This window comes from Mercurialis annua, linkage group LG1-X (assembly GCF_937616625.2).
Source record: "Mercurialis annua linkage group LG1-X, ddMerAnnu1.2, whole genome shotgun sequence".
NCBI lineage: Eukaryota > Viridiplantae > Streptophyta > Magnoliopsida > Malpighiales > Euphorbiaceae > Mercurialis > Mercurialis annua.
In genome coordinates this window covers 53,444,422-53,450,428 of record NC_065570.1, presented here as the reverse complement: position 1 = coordinate 53,450,428, position 6,007 = coordinate 53,444,422, and the positions used below count along the sequence as shown (strand labels likewise).

At 32.4% G+C, this 6,007-nt stretch overlaps 1 long non-coding RNA gene across 1 annotated transcript; it reads left to right on the top strand.

Moving 5' to 3' along the window:
* The first annotated feature begins 509 nt into the window (after positions 1-509).
* Positions 510-1,524, top strand: LOC130015085 (uncharacterized). Its single transcript, XR_008790131.1, has 2 exons — positions 510-858; positions 1,347-1,524. It is a non-coding gene; the product is annotated as an uncharacterized LOC130015085 (long non-coding RNA).
* Positions 1,525-6,007: the final 4,483 nt, after the last annotated feature.

Sequence of the window (6,007 nt, the reverse complement as noted above, 5' to 3'; positions counted from 1 at the left end):
TCGACTGTTCGTACTTCAAAGGCGAACCAGAGTTAGATTGCTTGTCAGGTTCACGTGGAATAGCAAGCAGTGAGTTTATATCTCTATTTACCTCTTTATTAAGCAAATGTTGTATTTTATATATTTATATGTATAAACAGCTTTCGAACTGTTTTTCGGCATTGTGGATTTGATTTTGTAATATCCCGTATTTTAAATTTTTTTTTTTATAATAATTATTTTTGCATTCCGTCAAATTTTAAGTAATTTATTATTATTATTATTACATATTTTTATTTAAATTTATTTTAGTCGCTCGTTGATTCGATCGTGGTTTGATTCGTGTTTAGTGTGTGTTATTAATTTGTTTTTTTTTAAAAAAAAAAAGGAGAAAAGAAAGGAAAAAGAAAAGTGTATATATGTAATCTTCTTATGCATGAAATTCATGCATTTCCCTTCCTTATTTTAACGTGGCCCATTGTTTTCTAAAAGAAGAAAAGCCCACACTTTTAATTACATGAATAAGCCACATTCATGTGCTTGAATTTTGCAACAGAAGCCTTCATTCCTTCCTCCCCTATTTAAACGTGCTTCATCTACTGCATTACGTTTCTATTTTTTTTTCTAAACCTAATATTTTCATTCCCTTCTTAACAAACATCAGCCGCCATTCTTCAAGTGTTCTGAGATCATAATCATCATCTTTCATTCTATTATTCGAACCAGCTTTAAATCTGATTGTACTTTGACGGTTCACATCAACTCTGCGATCTCTATCATCGCTACGTTTCGAAATCGATTAAGACCTGTCGACTGTTCGTACTTCAGAGGCGAACCAGAGTTAGATTGCTTGTCAAGTTTCACGTGGAATAGCAAGCAGTGAGTTTATATCTCTATTTACCTCTTTATTAAGCAAATGTATTATTTTATATATATATATATATATATATATATATATATATATATATATATATATATATATATGTATAAGCAGCTTTTGAACTGTTTTCGGCATTGTGGATTTGATTTGGAACGTGCTACTCGATGGGCATCATCGGGACTGCGTGCGCACCGGTAATGATTATGGTATTGAGGTAGGTTTGAGATACGTCTCACCTTAGTGAGGGCACCGGTGGAAGATACGTCTCCTGGGCTCACTATTTATTAAGTGATAGTCGGGGATCGGTTATTGAGATACGTCTCACCGACACGACAATGGATTTAAAATTGTGGTTTAGGGTTTCATTGATAATCCATAATGAAAATGTTTTATTAAACGTTTTAAAGGTTTTTAACTTAATAAATGTAAATGGTTATATAAACTCTACTCAGTAAATCTGACCCCGTTGTTTTCCCAAATTTTCCAGGTTTATGATTTGAGCTTTGGTCGATCTCCGTTTCTTCATTTCCGGAGGTTTTTATTTTATTTTCAGAAATAAAGAGTCGAACTGTTTTAAACTCTTAGACCGCAGTAGTAGTATTAGATTACTTATGATTAGTCTTGTACTTATATTTTTAGACTGTTGAATGTTGGTGATTATTTTATTGCTTTTGGCATGATTACAGTATTTATGGTATTTATATTATGTTGCCATACTGTTGGAGTTATAATTTCAGATAAGTATACTCTGAATATACGTTGCTTATTGTACTGCTAGACTAGGCTGAAGTCTCGGTTGCCCCCGAGCATGTGATCTTCTGCAGGTACATTGTTTTAAATGGTATAAGTTGGTTATCCGCAAGGCTAGCTACGGGTTTTGGTACAACCATACCCATACCCTAGCGCCGGTCACGATTCATGAAAATGGGTCGTGACAAAGTTGGTATCAGAGCTTTGGTTTCAAACCAATGCCGTATTGTATGTTATATGTATAATTGTTTTGCCATGATAAGTGGATGTCGTGTCTTAGGAACTACTGCGGAATTAGGATTCGAGTCATGTCCTTTGAAACGTCATCTTTTGTTTTCAAACTTTCAGCCTACATCCCATAGGTGATCTGTGTCAGTCATTATTAAGTGTTGATGCTATAATTGAAAATTGTTTTCACTTAGATATTACTTTATATGTTCTATCATGTTGAGATCATTTTACTTGGGTGATTTTAGTTGCTTTTGATTTCTTTGGAAATCTTATGATTGGTAGTTTGCCTAAATTCATACTTGGTTATGATGTTGTTTGCCTTATCATGTTGATGTGGCATTTTATTGAGTAATAAACTTTGGCTTTTACACTTTAAATGATTTAATAACGCTGGATTATTTGATGTATAGTTTTGGCTTTGGCCGAGAACAAAGATTAATTAAAATTATATTTTGCTAGGCATTGGCCTTGTTTCGGGTGTAAATGATTTAGGCTGTTAAATCAAATATCATGTTTTGTGGTCATACTTTGTGTGACCACATGTTGCTTTGAGGGTTTTCATTGAGAAAATTATTTTTGTTCGATTTTTATTTTGACACGGAATCAGAAGAGAAGTTTGAGTTCAATTCTTTAAAAGTTTGATTTTTGGTTAAGTTGCCAAAGAAAAAATGATTTTCTTATATTTTGAATTTTGGGGTTTACGGAATGGATGTTTGAAATCAAAGATTTATCACTTGAGTTTTTAAATTACCGTTTAGCGGTTAGGTTATGTTGAGCTCCTAATTTTGAAAGGAGGAAATTTTATTCAAATACTTATTACGGATTTACTAATGTTTTGAATTTATTTCATAAACGGTTGTTTTGGGTTCGACTTGGGTCACCCAAATTTAGGAGTTGAGCTTAGAAGTTGTAATGACTCGGCTATCTCGATGATTTTATGGTTTGAGGTACTTGGGTATCCGTTTTAAAGTAATTGATTATAAGAAGAGACTTTTACAGATAGTGATTTTGTTTTAACCGTGGAGCTCAACTAAAAGTTTGGAAGTTTTGTAATTGACTTTAAATTTCAAAATGAATTTTGAAGCGTATTCTTTAAAGATGATATTATTGCAAGTTGATTTTAATTCAAAGGTTCAAGCTTGTTGTAGCATGTCCTGTTTTCGTCTATAAAATATGTTTGGGTTAATTTTGTTTAATGGCATGCTTACATGGTTTATAATTGTAAAAATCATAATAATTTTTGGTTAATTGCGTTGAGTATCTCGCAAGTTTGGTCGGATTATGTTGATTGCTTGTTTCGTCTCTTCTTGCGGAGTAGCACGTGAGATAATCTATTTCACGCGGTCATGGTTGATACCTTGATGTTTGGTTTGATCGTGACTCGAATCTTTGCTTAAAACCTGTGTTGATATAGTTTTAACTTTGGGTTAAGCTGGACTTGCCATTTTGTTTTTGTGGATCGAACCTTTGGGTTCGATATTGAGAAAGACGAGGGAAATATTCCCTTGGGTTGGCTGATGATTTCCGATTATCCTAGAACGGATATTGGAAACTCTGAACCGAGAAGATAGACCAGTGTATTAATACACTGATGTTTCCATCAAGTCTGAGGATGCGATGCAGGAGCTGGCGGTAAATTTTATAGGAACGTATTTTATGTGCTATTTTCTTTGGTTATGCTCAGTCTGGATTGAGTTTAGTTAGATACTTTTTATAGTAGCGTTGTAATGAAGTTATTAGGAGGAGTTGTTGTATAGCATCGAATATTAGTAGATTACAAGTAAGGCATTTTGAGGAATATTTTGAGGTAATCAAGTGCACATCTCACAGAGTGTAACGTCTAACAAATATTTTATTGTGAAAGGGATTTCAAAGGTTAAATTATTAAAATATTCGAAATATTTTCAACACGTAATTGTGCCCAGACATATCATGAACATGCATTTTGAATGTCACGAATAGGTTTGCATTGAACATTGAGTATGTTCACTAAATAAAAGATAAATTAATAATTGATACATGCATAATAGTACATGCATCACGTATTCACGTGCATAAAAATTATTAGGGTTGGATGCAACTCTTTGGGGATGAGAGATGTCATCACCCTGGCGCACAATTATGTAAAATGGATTTTATCGGTAAAGTGTTTTGAGAAAGATGTTTTGAAACGTACTCGCGAGTCATAGTATGATACACTTATTTATAAAGTTGTTGGATTTCAAATGATTTTGAAACTGTTACCGAAAGGTAGCTAGACAAATACTCTGTGATGATGGTGATGGTTATTGGACGTTTACGTATTGAGTGAATGGTCTGTAGTATCAGAATCTTGTGGTTATAAGTAGGAATGATATTTGAGGTTGCGCTCGAGTTATAGTTGTGCCAAGTACGGTGTATGGCTAGACTCAAATTAAGAAGTTTTAATGATAATTTTCGATTTGTGATTTAAGGATTGTGAATTAAGGATATTGGTTATGCTCATGTGAGATTAAACTACATTTTGTTTAAACGAAACATTATCTTTTCAGAGTTGATTTTGTCCAAGTGTTTTTGGTATATTGATATAAAGGTATTTTTTTATCAATAATGAGATTTGCGTTGCAAATTTTATCCTTCTGAGTAAAGAAAGAAATTTTGGAAAATTTGATTCAAAAGGAAATTTAAATTTTTCGGTGGAACAATTTCTCCGAATCGTCTTTTTATTGAAAGTAAATTTAAAAGCGATTTAAGTTTTAGAAGGTTGAAACATCAATGTGTATTTAAGTACGGAAAATTTTTCCATGGTTGATTATTTACGAGAAAGATATAAATTTATTTTAACAAGTGGGTTTAAAAAATAACATGAATTTTGTCAGTTGAACGGTTTCATAAATTTGCAAACGTATTTAAAAGTAAAGAAATTTGCAGACTTAAAATGCAAGTGATTTAAAATTTTCTAGTGTTTACAAAATCGATGGTTTTCAACAGTAAGTCATTTCGATTTTGAATACAAAAGGAGGTATAAGACGTAGAGTCTTTTAAAGAGAAGGGGAAAATTTTGAAAATAGAATATTTTGAGCATAACTAACAATCCGATCGGGGTGAATTGGTTGTAGTGATCTCTCGTTGTATACGAGGTAATAGTCAATTGATTTGAGTAATTTTGAGAATTTAAATCTGGTTAGGATATATGAGCTAGTTGATTCAGAAATCAATGATCGCGTCTGGTGAGTTCGACAACAATGTTGGTTGATTGATACTGTTAATTGAGGGTTAATTGTTGAAAGTCTGGATATCGTTTGGTTTGAATATTGAACCTTTTGTGTGGAGTAAAGATAAGTCTGTGAAACATAGTTTAATGTAAGTTTGACGGTTAGTTACTTTAGGTTATATCAAGCTATTTATTTTGATTCATTGGAGGAATCATTATGATTGGGGCTATTTATTATTAAACTAGAGATTCTATTATCGTGTGATAAGTTCACAATTTCTTTTGAATGACAATTTGAAATTTTGTGTTTATGATTCGCGAAGTTGATAGTATTATCGAGTTGGTAATAATCTTTTGATTGGATGATTCTTTGTAGTGTTTGTTTTAGAACCAAAATATTATCTGAAGTCTATTGGGTTTTGTTATCGATTATTTTGATGTCGATCTTGTTATAAGTAGAAGAAACTAGGTGTTGTAAAACAAGATTTAATCAGCTTGTGTTTTCAATTTCCTATTGAGACGATAGAGTCTGAAATTGTAAGAACTATATTTGAGCTTAGGGCTTGATCTTGTATTTTGATATTAAGGTTTTTATTATCGATGAGATTCGAGCTGGTTTTAGAAGCTGCACTAGTGCAGAGTAATTGTGACTCTCAAATAAAAAATTTATTGTTTATTCACATTGCGTTAATTGAGCAAATATTGGGGCACCAAGTTGTTAGGATCAGAAATTTGTGCACATATGTGATTTATGACTGCTTTTCGCGAATCAGTTTCAGATTTATAGCATGGGGTTCGTTTTTGTTTATCCTAAGTAGTTCAGTTGAGTTTTGTGTGGGAGAGTTTATATTACCTCGTTTGAATTCACCTGGAAGTGGTGTTATTATTTTATGTTAAAGGGAAGGTAGCGTTAAGGCTTTGTGACCTTTTAAGATTGTTCGATATATAAAAATTGTTCACTAGTTAAGTAATGT